The 15,956-nt window shown below is 44.5% G+C and overlaps 1 long non-coding RNA gene across 1 annotated transcript in view; it reads right to left on the bottom strand.

Annotated features, from left to right (window-relative positions):
- Positions 1-15,956, bottom strand: part of LOC148004115 (uncharacterized) — a 46,521-nt gene that overhangs the window by 11,102 nt on the left and 19,463 nt on the right. The window lies entirely within an intron of this gene.

Genomic DNA, 15,956 nt, shown 5'->3' with positions numbered 1-15,956 from the left:
GGGAGAGGGAGAGAGAGAGACCTTCATAATGGTCTCAAGTTATATTGCATGCGTAGACTAGAATGGTCCTAATGTCTGCTAGTTACCCATGCAGAGAGCCCTAGGTAGTGTACTTGAGTAATCCAGTATCTTCATCTGAGGAACACTTGAACGTGGGCCGAGTGGTATTCCCTAGACATTTTCAGGGAGATACATGGAGGTTTTTGGTGGCACTTCTGCCACAAAGTCAGTTTCAGGTTCTCACATCTTATAAAAAGCCTGAGGGGCTGGAGAGACGGCTCAGAGGTGAAGCACACTGGCTCCTCTTCCAGAGTACCTGGGCTCGATTCCCAGTACCCATATATGGTGGCTTACAACCATCCCGGCAACCTCCAATCTCAGGGAATCCAACACCCTCTTCTGGCCTCTGGCTGTTGCATGTGTGTAGTGCACAGACATGCGTCCAGGCAAACACTCAAACACGTAAGAATAAGTCTAAAAATGTCTGACTACGTAAAGGGGCTAGAAATGGCTCAACGATAAACAGCGCACACTGCTCTGCAGAGAGGACTGAGCTTGCTCTCTAGCACCCTTGCTGGGTACCTCACAACCAATTGTTCCAGCTCCAAGGGATCTGGTGCCCTCTTCTGGACCCTGAAGGCACTGCACAGAGACAGGCACGCAAAGTTTGACTAGATTGTCGTTTTTTTGTTTTTTTTTTTAACCTTTCACAGAGGCCGAATACCAGATAATCCTGCGTGTCAGATGTTTATGATTCGTAACAATAGAAAAAAACTACAGTTATAAAGTAGCGAGAAAAATACATTTCCGGTTCGGGCTCACCAGGACACGAACTCATGGCACTAGCCAGGTTGAGAACCACTGCTTGTTACTTAATGGTATGCATGGTTCAAATAGTCAAACTGATGGGAAAAGCACACGGTCACTGTGGGTGGACAGACAGTGTGTGTGGCATTAGTATCGGTCTACAAATCCCAATGTCTTGGCACCCACTGTTGCGTTAGAATTTGTAGCCTTCCTGAGGACTCAAGTACCAGCGAAGACCGTCTTCCCAAATTGTAGATGTTAACCGCCTCTCTCGGTAGTACTAGGTGGCCGTCATTACTTACTGTGCCTCAGGCACACAGCTTGGTGCGCTGACCACGGCATTCAAGTTCATTCTAACAGTTCTTTGAGTCAGGTATCATCAACTTCACTTCACAGATGCTGAAAGTCGAGGTTCAGGTGAGAGAACTTGCCACTACACCAGGAGCTTGGACTCAAATCGAGTGTTTGAGATGGAAGTCCTATTCCAAACTGTATCACCTCGTCTGGTCTTCTAAAACATGGGTGTTGGCCTAAGCCGTGTCAGAGAACAGAAATAACCGTGGGCACATACAGCTGTGGACTTAAGGTCTCATCTAATCCTGGGGTTCTCAACCTTCCCAACACTGCCGACCCTTAACGCAGTTTGTCATGTCATGGTGAGCCCCAGTCATAAAATTATTTTCGTTGCTACATTCTAACTGCAATTCTGCTACAGTTACAAATCATAATGTGATCATCTGATGCAGGATATCTGGTAGGTGAAAGGGGTGAGAACTAATCTAGGCCACCTTTCATGTGTGTCTGAGTGCAGTGCCCTCAGAATCCAGAAGAGGGCAGCAGATCCCTTGGGTCCAACAGGGTGCTGAAAACCAAACTCTGGTCCTCTGCCTTGTCTTTGTCAACAAATGGCTACCTTCCTGACTTAGCCCTTTGTTCTGTATCTTGTTTAATAGAGCCTGTCATCCTGCTGTAAAGCCCATATTACATTTAGTGGAATGGCCAGGCCTGAGGTGAGTCTGCAGAAAGGCCGGACAGTTCCGACTCCACTAGTTACATTGTATTGTGCTCCTCTTAAGAAGAGTTCCCTGTACTGTGCCGGCTGTGAAGGTTTAGAATAATCTGTGAGGTGAGCATTGGTTTAAATGTAACTTCAGCTCAAGAACCTCAGCACGTGTGCCACACAGGGTCTGCTGCTCTTGGGGCCTCTCACTGGTGGGTGGTCCAGGTACTGATTCTCCTTCAAGCTATATTCCTGGGATCACTAGATGGACTTCCCCTAAAGACGACTCAGGAGGTGACCGAAGCAGCACCAAGGGGTAGTCTGCTCTAGCACCGAAGCCATGGTACTATGTAGCAAGAAAGACCCACCTTTCCCCAACAGCAATTAACAGAGGTAAGATGCCTGAGTGGTCTCATCTACAAAACAGTATTGTTCAAAAACCAAAACCAACCAGAAAAAAAGCTGACAAACACAGAGAGAAACAGATCTTTGACCATTTTCTTCTTCTTCTTTTTTAAAGACAGGGTCTTACTATATGACCCTGGCTGTCATGGAACTTACTGTGTAAACCAAGCTGGCCTTGAGCTCATAGATTGGCCCTCATCTACATCCCAAGTGATGGGATTAAAGATGTCTGCCAGCTATCAGGCCCAGCAAAACTGGTCTTTTTTTTTTTTTTTTTTTTTTTTTAGATTTATTTATTTATTATATATAAGTACACTGTAGCTGTCTTCAGATACACCAGAAGAGGGCATCAGATCTCTTTACAGATGGTTGTGAGCCACCACGTGGTTGCTGGGAATTGAACTCATGACCTCTGGAAGAGCAGTCGGGTGCTCTTAACCGCTGAGCCATCTCTCCAGCCCTCTTTTTTTTTTTTTTAAAAGATTTATTTATTTATTATATATAAGTACACTGTATCTGTCTTCAGACACACCAGAAGAGGACATCATTACAGATGGTTGTGAGCCACCATGTGGTTGCTGGGAATTGAACTCAGGACCTCTGGAAGAGCAGTCGGTGCTCTTAACCAGTGGGCCATCCCTTCAGCCCAGCAAAACTGGTCCTATCTGTGTACGCTGTAAAGGGAAAGGTAATAGCCAGTCACACTAAGTATAGGTCACACTTGTGATCACGCTCGTGGTTGTGCACGAGTGTCCCAGGTTCATCCAGAAAGCCCCCGGTTTTCAAAAACTAAAAAGCAGTAGAGACAGCAGAGAAATCGATAAGCCATAAGGAACAGATCGATGGCAAGGAAAGATATTTTATTCTGTATCCGTTGATGAAGGCAAAAGCAATTGGGTTATGGATTTATCGCTCTATGCCGTGCATCTTTTAGGAAGATTGAATCGTAGATATTTAAACAGAGCCTTTCATTTTAAAACGTAAGACCAGTAAAGATGTAGACAAAGATGTCTTCTAAAGTCCCTGCAGAGGTAAGGATTTATATCTGTTTTCTACTAGAAAGCAGGCTGACTCAGCCGGGCAGTTGGAAGTGGAGTATCTGAGGTATTGCTCAGTCATAGTCTGGATTATTGAGTGAGCTTAGTTTTGCACATGGGTTTGTTAGATTAGGACACAGCAAACGAGGGCATCTCAGGAGAACACACGCTAGGAATTGGGGAATTGAGCACGAACGAACGTCCTGTGAGTAACCCGCAGGATTCATGGGATCCAGGTCACATACATGACTTGGGTTGTAGAACTCTAGGAATATGTTCTTGTTGCTGTGGCTTTCATTACACTCGCCCACATCAAACGTGCATAATTCATTACGAATCGCTTCCAGAACGATCCATGTCTTAGCCCACTATGCAGTGGAAGCAGCTTGCAGGATTGAACCTGGGGGCCCTGGCCTGTGTTCTTAGGAAGAGTTACTTCCTTTTGATCTTACGAGGATCAAGCAGCAGGTAAGTGTGTGTGTGTGTGTGCGCGTGTGTGTGTGTGTGTGTCAGTGTGGTCTAAGGAGTCGATGTTTTATTAATGAGATGAGGGACGGTTAATCAAGCTCCGTCTTCAAGAGAACCCAACATTCTCACCCACTGGAGTGGAGAAGGAGATGCCTCTGACTTCTGAGTTGTGTACCGGGCAGTTCAGATAAATTCCATTTGAGTGGCCTACAAATGTGAAACAGTCTACTTACAGGTTTGTATAATGTTGAGTATCTTTTTAAAAAAAGTATATGGTGTGTGTGTGTGTGTGTGTGTGTGTGTGTGTGTGTGGTGTGTGCGTGTATGTAGTTTGTGTTAGTGCCCATGAATATGTGCAGAAGCCAACCGATGTCAGCCAGTGTCTTGTTTTATCAGTCACTCTCTGCCTTATTGGCTTGATGCAGGATCTGTCACTGAATCTGGAGCTAGGCTGGCAGTCAGCAAGCCCCAGGGGTCCTCCTGGTTCCACCCCTCACAATGACGGGGGGGGGGGTGGGGGACAGTCACACATGGCCACAGTCTTGCACACGCAGTGAGCACCCAACCCACTAAGTCCCTTCCCACCCCCTGTGTCATACTTTCACATTGTACTTTGTTCGGTCACTTTTTTCTATATATTCTTTTTCTTCTTAGATGCTCAATGATACTTGGCTACCTAATTCTACCTAATTACTCTGTTTGCAAGATCTGTGAAATAAGTTCATGGGGTAGCCAATCATCTTACCTACGTAACTCAGAACCAGCAGAAACTTTGAGAGAGCTGGCAACCACTGGTAGGGACATGAGCACACGGGGAAGGATGGAAATGCAAGCTTCCAAAGATTGGGTGTCCTTCTGGGCCTAGGGCCACTGCCGCCCCCCCCCCCCCCATTCGTCTTCAGTATTTGTTTTATGCAGCTTTGGGTCTTACTGGAGGCAGAAGTGCAGCATCTGGGTACTCTTTAGAGAACACAGCCTCTACTTTGCCAAGAAGGATGTTACACTGTCTGCTGCCACTGCCGTTTCATAGGTTTATTTTAAAACAGAGGATGTAGGTTCAGAAAGAAAGGACAGGTACTTTAAGTGGAATGGGTTTTAATTCTGTGGAAATTCCAATCCTGAGTTTTTTGTTCAATGTACTTTAAACCAGCTAAAAAACCATAGATTTATTGTTTACATGTCAGTCTGCAGGTTGGAATTAGGGACTCCTGTCTGCCTGCCTGTCTGATCTATCTGTCTGCCTATCTATCTATCTATCTATCTATCTATCTATCTATCTATCTATCTATCTATCTATCTATCATCTATCTAGTCTGTCTGTTTATCTACAGAATCTCAACTGTGTAGCCCTGGCTGGTCTGGAACTTACTATGTAGACCAGGCTGGCCCCTGGATCTCATGGCCTGTCTTCCCCTCCTGAGTGCTAGGATTAAACATATATGCCACTACACCCAGCTATGCTTTTAAAAATTACTCACTTCCTTGATAAACTTCATATGTGAATATAATACAGTTCGGTCATATTTCACGTCTATTACCCTTGCTCATCCCACTCCCACCCGGGACAGAACCCCTCCCCTCAACAATTCCCTCCTATTTTCCTTTCTTTGTTGCTCTTTTGTGACCCACCAAATTTAACATGGTTGCTCTCATGAGCTACACGGGGATTTACTGTGGCATGAGATACCAGAGGCTAAAGAACGGAAAAAATATGGCTTCCCCTCCCCACGGTTCTTAACTGCCATGGTTCCCCAGCTAGGGGCGGAGCCTCGGAGCCCCTCCCCATTCGTGATGGAATATTGCAGGGACTGCCTTGTGCAGGTCTGTCGCTGGTAACCACAGTTGCTGGGAGTTGAGTGCAACACCACGTCACGTCATGTCCGTGTGTCACTCTCCTCCCAGCGCGCTTGGTATTCCGTCATTATTTCTGTACGCTACAGCATGAAAGGATTTGGAAAGCATCTTCATCGTGGTCTAGTTGAGTGAGATGAGATTAGTGTGGGAAGCAAGTAGCTGCGATTTCTTCGTCCGGGTCTTCCGCATGTCGGTTGAACCTGTTGAGTCTTTCCAGGGGTGGTAGAATTCCCAGTGATTTAAACTTTGTTTCTGTTGTCTTGACATTCTGAAGTCATGACCTTCAGCCATAATGCCTTTGATATTTTGACACTGTTTTTCTTTTTTTTTTTTTGAAGCCGGTACCGGGGAAGGACACAGTTAAGGGGTGGGGAGGTGAAGGGTAGGGCTAAAATATCTTGGTGTCTCCAATGCTAACTGAAAGCTAAAAACAACTAGTTTGATTTTGATTAAATCTTAAATTTTATGATGGTTCGAAGAGCATACATAAATGTTTTCTGTGGCAAATAGCATTTTAGACAAACATACCATGAATTTTTTTATATACTGAGTAACAAAGACTTGGGAATTGGGTGCTTGTAGGCTGCTGGTAAATCATTCTACGTTCATGTGGAAGAATTCCCTGGGCTTTGGGAAATATATAACTTGGACTTCTTTTTTTTTTTTTTTTTTGGTTCTTTTTTTCGGAGCTGGGGACCGAACCCAGGGCCTTGCGCTTCCTAGGTAAGCGCTCTACCACTGAGCTAAATCCCCAGCCCCATAACTTGGACTTCTTAAATGGCTAAATGGTTAGTATACATAAGCATTATGGAGTATTATTTAGTAGATAGTAAGAAAATACGGCTGAGGACTCACTTTTGGTTTTTAACTGTTCATATCAACAGTTTTAATTTATGTTTGTTGGAGAATCTAACAGAGTCTAACTTTGTTGGTCCTAGAAGTAGAGTGCTCAGGCCTCCAGCCTCACTGTGTTCACCAACTAAAGATTCTGGTGACATCGTGCTACAGTGCAGAGGTAATGGCTCCTGGTGTGGGGCTAAGGAAGCCATGAAGAAGGTGGCAGCACAGAAAACAGTAGTCTTAAGTAGCACAGGGTATGACATATTCTAGAGACCATCAGGACATCTGCCGATGGAGCGTGGTGAAGGAAGACCCCAGATTCTGCTGGAGAGTATGTGTTTGCTGAGACGGTGGGTGGGTCTAGCCTGTTATAGCTGTGATTCTGTCAAGTCCTTATAGATAAAAGGGAACAAAACCTCTACATGAGGGCGAATAAGAGAATGGTGGCCATTTTGGTCAATTTTAAGCTCTAAAGCGTCTCACTTGGGTATCCAGACTTAAGTGCCATGTCATTCCAGCCAAACACACCAGGGCTTGCTGTGTGATTCAGGATACTGACTAGTCTACATTGGGAGTCCTCAGAGTTACGGTGTTTATGTGAGCATATGTGTGTGTGTACACGTGTCTGTGTGAGTGTGTGTGTGTGCATGTGCGTGCACGCATGCACACATGCATTGGATATGTCACACGCATGTTGAGGCCAGAGGATGACATCAGATGCCTTCCTCAGTTGCTCTCCACTTACTTTTTTGACAAGGTCTCTCACTGAACCTGGAGCTTCCCGAGTTGCTAGGCTGGCTGCCCAGTGAGCCGCAAAGGTCAACAGGCCTCTGTCTTCCCAGCCCTGGGATTACAGGTGCCCGGCATCCTGACGTTCTCCCGTCCTTCCCTTTGCACGACAGGCACTTTACTGACTGACCTCTATCTCCAGACCCTGAAGACCTGTTTTGATATTAGTAATTTGCTTCCTATTAGTCTCCTCAGAGTTAATACAAAGCGAAGATGGAAAAACTCAGACTTGAGGGTATAAAGGGGCAGAGGGCTGTGGGGGCAGCGGCTGCAGGAGTGTGAATGAGTAATGGAAATTTTAAGCTGTCTTTTTTTTATTCTTCTTCTTTTTTTTTTTTTTTTTTTTTTTTTCCGGAGCTGGGGACCAAACCCAGGGCCTTGCGCTTGCTAGGCAAGCGCTCTACCACTGAGCTAAATCCCCAACCCCCTTAAGCTGTCTTTTAATGAAGAGTTTTCCATTTGTTTATTTTACATGCATTGGTGTTTTGTCTGCATGTGTTATGCCTGTGTGAGGATGGCAGATCTTGGAGTTACAGATAGGTGTGAGCTGGCCCGTGGGTGCTGAAATTTGAACCTGGGTCCTCTGGAAGAGCCTACCGTGCTCTCAAGTATGTGGAGACATCTCTTCAGCCCCTTAAGTTGGCCTTTTATGCATTATTGTTTATGGATTTAACTCAGTTTATGAAAACATAGCCTCTTGTTGATCAGCAAGAAAAGCAGAAGTGGGGCCTGGACAGCTGTGGTGAGAGGGTGGACGGTGGTTTCTACAGCTGTCATCCAGAGGTCATTGGTGGGAGGTGGTAACAATGAAAACACCAGGGGGGAGGGCGTTTTCTGTAAAGGAAAGGATTGACTTTTAAAAATTAAAATATTCATGCAAAAGTTCACCTCAGGGGCTGGAGAGATGGCTCAGCGGTTAAGAGCGCCCGACTGCTCTTCCAGAGGTCCTGAGTTCAATTCCCAGCAACCACATGGTGGCTCACAACCATCTGTAAAGAGATCTGATGCTCTCCTCTGGTGTATCTGAAGACAGCTACAGTGTACTTATATATAATAAATGAATAAATCTTAAAAAAAAAAAAGTTCACCTCAGAAGGCTGGCATTCCAAGGATACTCCCGGTGCATGTAACTTTTCTTTTTCTTTTCGTGTGTGTGTGTGTGTGTGTGTGTGTGTGTGTGTGTGTATGTGCATGTCATGGTGTGAGTGTGAAGGTTGGAGGACAGTTTACTGCAATTTCTTTCCACCCTGTGGGTCCTGGGGACTGATTGGCATCTCCAGGCTTTCGATGTTTACCCACATGCTTACATTTTAGACCTGCTCTTCCTTTTATAGAAGAGAGGGTATTTATTTAAAATACTTTTCATACGTGTGGATATTTTGCCTGCATGCATGTCTGTGCACCATGTGTACACCCAGTGCCTGTGGAGGCTGGAAGCGAGTCCTGGCTCTCCAGAAACTGCAGTTACAGATTGTTGTGAGCTGCCATGTGGGAGTTGAACTTGGATCTTTTGGAAGAGTAGCTTGTGCTCTCAACCACTAAGCCATCTCTCTTGCCACCTACAAGTATTTTTTTTTAACATTGAAACATAATATTGCATGGCTGAAACATATAAAACATATCCCCCCAAATCTCTGTTCACTGTAATTAAAAAACGGTTTAGCTTTTTATTCAGTTCATTCAGTTTGCCTGAATGTGAATATCTGAGTGAGATGTGTGTGCTGGGTGCCTGAGCAGGTCCGAGGATGTCAGGTTCCCCCAGGAGTTCTAGGCAGTCATAAGCTGCCACATAGATGCCGGAATCAAACCCGAGTCCCCTAAAAGATCAGCCCCAGTGCTCGTACCATCGAGCTCGTACCATCTCTCCAGTCCCTCATGATTGTTTTTGACATTTTATTTTTATTTATGTGTTATCTGTATGGTTGTGTCATGTGAGTGCAGGTGCATACAGAGGCCAGAAGAGGGCGCCAGGTCCCACGGAGTGTGAGTTATAAGGTAGTTGGGAACCACCTGATGTCACTAAGCAGCAAACTCAGGTCCTCGGCAAGAGCAGCAAGCGTTTTTTAGTTAACAGTTCTCTAGCCCACAATACATACATACATACATACATACATACATACATACATACATACATACATACATACATACATACATACATACACACACATATATTTATATATACATACATACATATATATATATATATAGAGAGAGAGAGAGAGAGAGAGAGAGAGGGAGGGAGGGAGGGAGGGAGGGAGAGAGAGAGAGAGAGAGAGAGAGAGAGAGAGAGAGAGAGAGAGAGAGACCAGCTTGGCTTCAAACTCACAGAGATGCACCTGCCTCGGCCTCCTGAATGATGGGATTAAAGTTATATACTACCATGCCTGGCTTATGATTTTTAAAATTGTCAAAGTATTTCACTTAAAAATTATTTGTGACAGTGAAGTAAAGGTAGCTTAGTGGCTAAGAGAACTAGCTGCATAAACACGAGGTCCTGAGTTCGGATCCCCAGCACCTACATAAACGAGTTAGATGTGTCTGCAAACACTGTAACCCCAGCACTCTGGGGCAGGAGCATGCTCGTTGGGGCTTGCTGGCTGACAGCCTAGCTCTAGGGTCAGTGAGAGACTTCGACTCCTGGGAATAAGGCAGAGAGTGGTAGAGCAGGATGCAAGACGGCATCCTTCTTTGGCCTGTGCACTTGTGTACCTAAGTGTGTGCACCTGCACACATGTATGTGCATAAGCCACACACATACACAGTGCACACACATCACACATAAAAACATATTGTATATATAAATTTGCAACCACACCTATCTAAGACTTTTCTAGTAGTATTTTATTTTGTTTGAGCTCAAACAGTCCCCTTAGGATGAACATTATTTGGTAGATCGTATTTGGGTGTTCGGGTGTGTAGGTTTTCTGAATCTGCTCCCCCTTTCTCTCTTCCTTATAACAGAGCTGCATTAGGCTTCCCATGCATAATCTTTATGCAGGTAATTTTTTATGACAGTTATTGAATAAACTTGTTACTTGTAGCTTGAAACAACAACATGTACTTAGATGAATAAAAAGTACCTTTATGAAATCCCTGCAGTGAAAATAACTCTGAAGCGACAATTTGAAACTCTATTCTATTCCTCCCTTTTCCTATTATAGCCTTGATTTTAGTGTCTCTATTTTTGAAGGCCCAAGGCTCCCTGGTACTGTAATCATCCTGGGATTATAGACTGCGATTTGGCATTTATATCTGTTATTTGGTGTTAATTTTGACGAGCACCGTGCAAGGGAACACAGCTCCTGTCCTTCCATGAGCAATGCTAGAAAACATTCGAAATAATTTTTGGCAGTTCAAGAGGAGATAGGTTTTTTTTTCTTCAATTTTGTCTATTTTGTCACTTATAAACTAGGTTTGGCTTTTTTAAAAACACATCTGTGTATAATTGTCATTCTTCATGAATGTTTTGTCTTTATTTTCTGTTATAGAAGTAGAGTATCTTTTTAAAGTGTATAAAAACATATTGATATATTTAGGAGTCCATCATTTCTTCTTCCAAACACTCCCCCAGTGCAGCATCCGCCTTTAATCGTAACTTAGCCTTTTTCTTTACACATTGGAGATTGTCCTATGTATGTGTGAGTGCCTGCCTCTGCGTTCTCATGTGCCTGAGGAGGAAGCTGTGACCTGCCTAGCCTGACAGGAAGTGGGACTCAAACTTGGGTCCTTTGGAAGAGCAGCAAGGGCCCTTCCCTGCTGAGCCAGCTCTTCAGTTCCTGGCTTAGCTTTTTTTTTTTTTTTTTTTGGTCCTCGAACCTCCCACCCTGTCTCTCTGTCTTGCTGTCAAGAGCAAATGACCCTTGCTTTTCTCCCTCCATATAGAATCTTCTTTTATTTCAAGGCAAAGGTGATTTTCTTGTGACGGTGGATGTGGCTTGTGGAATTGACCTGGAAGCTTGAACCATATGAGCTCTGACCTTGGCTGGTTCTGTAAATCACTGAACATCCCTTCTGGTCAGATGACTCTGTAATAGTCTTTCTTAAAATATAGTGGAGACCCTCAAGTTTATACAGATCAAGAAAACAGAGCCTTCTGATTCCTTGTGAGAATTTGATCTCACACGACTTATTTATTTATTTATTTATTTAATGTATATGTACACTGAAGCTGTCTTCAGACACACTAGAAGAGGGCTCTTAACTGCTGAGCCAGCCCCTCAGGTGATTTCTTTTTTCTTTTTTTTTTTTTTTTTTTTTTCCCGGAGCTGGGGACCGAACCCAGGGCCTTGCGCTTCCTAGGTAAGCGCTCTACCACTGAGCTAAATCCCCAGCCCCCAAGGTGATTTCTATACATGTCACAAAACCTTATCAAAAGACTTCAAACATTTACCTACAAGGTAACATTGACATTTGTCAAGGTCAGACCTTCAGTGGATACACAGGCTGCTAGGATTTTTATATTGTTAAAAAAAAAAAATCCAGGATTAAATAAAAAAAACCTCTTAGTTTCACCTTTTTTTTTTTTTTAAATTCCCACTTTTGTTGAGCAAAACTAAATGTTTTCATTTGTGGAGAAAGGTTCCATCATTGAGGAAATCCATTCTAATCCTTACCATGAAGTGTGCCAGTCAGCACAGGTTTCTACAAGCTCTTTAACTGCTGAACATGATCCCAAAGGAGCTGACTGTTGCAGGATCCCAGGGATAGAGACCAAGGCCTTGAGTGGGAGACAGCACCAGAAGGCATCTACAGACCAGAACACAGGCGGGGCCAATGGTGCTCATATGGCAACTCTGGGTGACGTGTGGGAGACCCCACTGATGTGAAGACAGCCTGTTCATTTGAGGCCTGAGAACCAAGTGACAATGGGACAGGAAGTGCTGAGGTGCAGTGGCATGGAGAGAGACTGACCCGAGTCCAAGGACAAGTGGTGTTCTGTAGGGAGGGAAGTGGTTTGCTTACATAGTTTCGGTGTGGTGCAGTGGCCACTGATGGCTGCTGGGGAGAAAGAGTCTCAGAACCACAGACTGGAAAGTTAACAAATGTTGTCATTGTTCCTAATTACTTAGCCGTCTAGGGAATAACTGGGCTTGTCTGGAGACAGTTTTGGTTGGCACAGTTAAGAAGGGGGCTACAGCCTTACATGTTTTGTCAAAGATTCAAAAATGCAAACGCTAGCTCCCAAATAAAATGTTATTAACCCCCAAATATAAGTAATGAGACCTGGTTTTATTTTATATTTTATTATAAATGTATTATATTTTATTTAGTGTGTGTGCACACGTGTGTGTGTGTGTGCGTGTGTGTGCATGTGCGTGTGTGTATGTGTATGAGATAGTTTATGTGTTGAGGTCAGAGAACAACTTGTGGGAGTTTGTTCTCTCCTTCCACCAAGTGGGTCTCAGATATCAAGCTCAGGTTGTAAGGCTTGGCAGCAAGCCCCTTTACCCACTGAACCATCTTGCTGGCCCTTGTTTGAAATGTTGACCAGATATTAGTTCGTTTAATCAACATAGCAACCATGTTGAATGGCCTTGTTTCAGGTGAAGAATGTGACTTGCAGAATGTCACACATGCAATGGAGGGAACAGGCCAGAGGGAAGCTCTGATGTGCAGATGATGCAGTCACTGAAGGAAGGGTTGAGGAGGGGGTGGGGAGCTGTTGTGTCAACAAAACTGAGGGTGGAATGATTTTTTTCAGAGAAGACAGTTGTTTCAACAGACACGTACAGTTCATGATGAGCTTTAGGCACTGGTTAATGTGCAAGCACAAACCGTTAGACATGGGATGAGTAATTGAAGTATCATGTTTTCAGAAGGGTCTTAAGTGTAGTCTACATATAATACATGGCAATACATTAAGGAGTGATATTCTATATCTTTTTCTAAGTCTGACTGCATTGCCACAGTCAGGACAGAACATGTCCACCATTCTAGAAGTTTCTTTTTTTTTTTAAGATTTATTTATTTATTATATATAAGTATACTATAGCTGTCCTCAGACACACAAGAAGAGGGCATCAAATCTCATTGCAGAAGGTTCTGAGCCACCATGTGGTTGCTGGGATTTGAACTCAGGGCCTCAGGAAGAGCAGTCAGTGCTCTTAACCGCTGAGCCATCTCTCCAGCTCCCTAGAAGTTTCTTTCTTTCTTTTTTTTTTTTTTATTAACTTGAGTATTTCTTATTTACATTTCGAGTGTTATTCCCTTTCCCGGTTTCTGGGCAAACATCCCCCTAATCCCTCCCCCTCCCCTTCTTTATGGGTGTTCCCCTCCCCATCCTCCCCCCATTGCCGCCCTCCCCCCAACAATCACGTTCACTGGGGGTTCAGTCTTGGCAGGACCAAGGGCTTCCCCTTCCACTGGTGCTCTTACTAGGCTATTCATTGCTACCTATGAGGTCAGAGTCCAGGGTCAGTCCATGTATAGTCTTTAGGTAGTGGCTTAGTCCCTGGAAGCTCTGGTTGCTTGGCATTGTTGTTCATATGGGGCCTCGAGCCCCTTCAAGCTCTTCCAGTCCTTTCTCTGATTTCTTCAACGGGGTCCTGTTCTCAGTTCAGTGGTTTGCTGCTGGCATTCGCCTCTGTATTTGCTGTATTCTGGCTGTGTCTCTCAGGAGCGATCTACATCCGGCTCCTGTCGGCCTGCACTTCTTTGCTTCATCCATCTTGTCTAATTGGTTGGCTGTATATGTATGGGCCACATGTGGGGCAGGCTCTGAATGGGTGTTCCTTCTGTGTCTGTTTTAATCTTTGCCTCTCTATTCCCCCTAGAAGTTTCTTTATGACTATTTACCTTCCACCAATCACCTTACTACTCCTCCAGTTCCCGGTCAACCAACAATCTGTGTTCTGTTCTTTGGCTGAGTTTGCTTATCTTGTCATTCTATGTCAATGAATTTTACTGCCATTCCTTTTTCATTGCCATGCCTCTCCATAGCATCCTCTCCTTAGGGTTTTCTTGTGAGTCATCCATATTGTTACAAGCATTAACATTTCCTTTTTACTGCCAAATGGTGTTACAAACAAAGATGCCGTGTACATGAGCGAGCCTTTGTATGACTATACATTTTAATTTGTTAATGTGAAGATGGTTTTTTATTGCATTTTGAGGATATTTTCAGTAAACGTTTGTGTTTGGAGCCTTGCCTAGGGTGTCCATTAGTCATCTGGGTTCTCTGTCACAGTTCCATTGCCCACAAGGCCTATTTATCAAGGCTGCAAATGCTAGCACGTTGAATGTGCCAGTACTGTACCTCGTTGTCCATATCAAATGTTTTATAGGCATTTCATTTCTTTTGGAAAATACCCAAACCTGGGATGAAATGGTGGGGTTATTTGGTAAGTGTATATTTAATATTTTAAGAAATGGCTGAACTGTATTCTACGGCTATTGTTCCATATTTTTACAGTCCCGCTGCCTACCTAAGGTGTCCGACATGCCCCATCCACATCTTCACCAATTGTTGAGTTTGTTTAGTCTTTGGGATCTTAGACATTAGGTGTGCAGTGGCATATATAGTAAGTGACACCGACTAAGAAATGAGATTCCATAACTTTACCTAAGTCTGTACCTGTAAAAGCCTTGCCACAGTCAGGGCAGAGAACATGTCCACCATTCTGGAAGTTTGTTCATGACTATCTATAACCCATCCCTCCACCAACCTCCTCATTATTCTTCACATTCCTGGTGGACTTCCTCTCTGAAAGATCGTTCCACCTTTGGTCTTGTTGACAGGGCAGCTCCTCGCTCCGCTGACTGCAGCTGCCACTGGTGTTTCCCCCAATGCAAATGACAGCTGATGCCGAGCGTCTTCCCAGGCACCTATCTGCCATCTACAGCCTTGCTGTGTGCTTGAGTATGTTGTCTGTTTAAAAAACTGACTCCAGGTTCTCCACAGAGAAGCAAATGGAGAAAGGAGACAGCACACATGCATGTGCATGCAGAGAGAGATAGAAAGACAGAGATACATGGAGAGAGACAGAGAGACTGAGAGAAAGCCTGACAGAGACAGAGAGACAACCGTTAGAGAGAGAAAGATGTAGAGAGACAGAGATCCACAGGGATAGACTGAGAGACAGACACAGGCAGAGAGAGAGATGGAAAGACAGAGAGACAGAGACTGGCTTAAGGAACTGGCTCGTGTGGGTGGAGGTTAGCGGATCTATGGTGTGCACGTATCTATTCATGCTGAGTCCAGAGCTGCTATGCAGGCTGTCCCCTTCTTCCTCAGGGGACTCACTTTTAGAGATCTGCAGCTCACTGGATGAGCCCACACATCGCAGAATGAGCTGCTTTACTGGAAATGTATTGATCTCAGTTAGTCATATCTCAAAAGCACCTGCATGGCAGCCTATACAGAGACTGTGGCTTAACCAAGTTGACACACAAGAGCACCACCACAGGCTTGTTCTTATTCATTTCATTCTTTTTTAACGTACACACGTGTGAGTGTGTGTGTGTGTGTGTGTGTGTGTGTGTGTGTGTGTGTGTGCGCACAGCACATGCCATGTGCTTGTGTGAGAGTCAGAGGACAACTTTCACAAGCTGGTTCCCTTGCTGCCTTTGTGTGTCTGGATCTCTCATTTCTGCCCGGCAGTGTACTCCAGGGTAGCCGGCCAGAAGGGGTCTGTGCAGTTCTCCTGCCTCAGCCTCCCATCTAGGAGTTCTGTGATTAACCCAGCTCTTTTACATGATTTTGAGGTTATCGATCTCAGGCTTGGCTCCAAGTAGTGAACCGTGGCAGCTTCGGTAAA

Source organism: Rattus norvegicus, chromosome 8 (assembly GCF_021556685.1).
Source record: "Rattus norvegicus strain SHRSP/BbbUtx chromosome 8, alternate assembly SHRSP_T2T, whole genome shotgun sequence".
Taxonomy (NCBI): Eukaryota; Metazoa; Chordata; class Mammalia; order Rodentia; family Muridae; genus Rattus; species Rattus norvegicus.
This window is presented reverse-complemented; position numbering and strand designations above follow the sequence as displayed.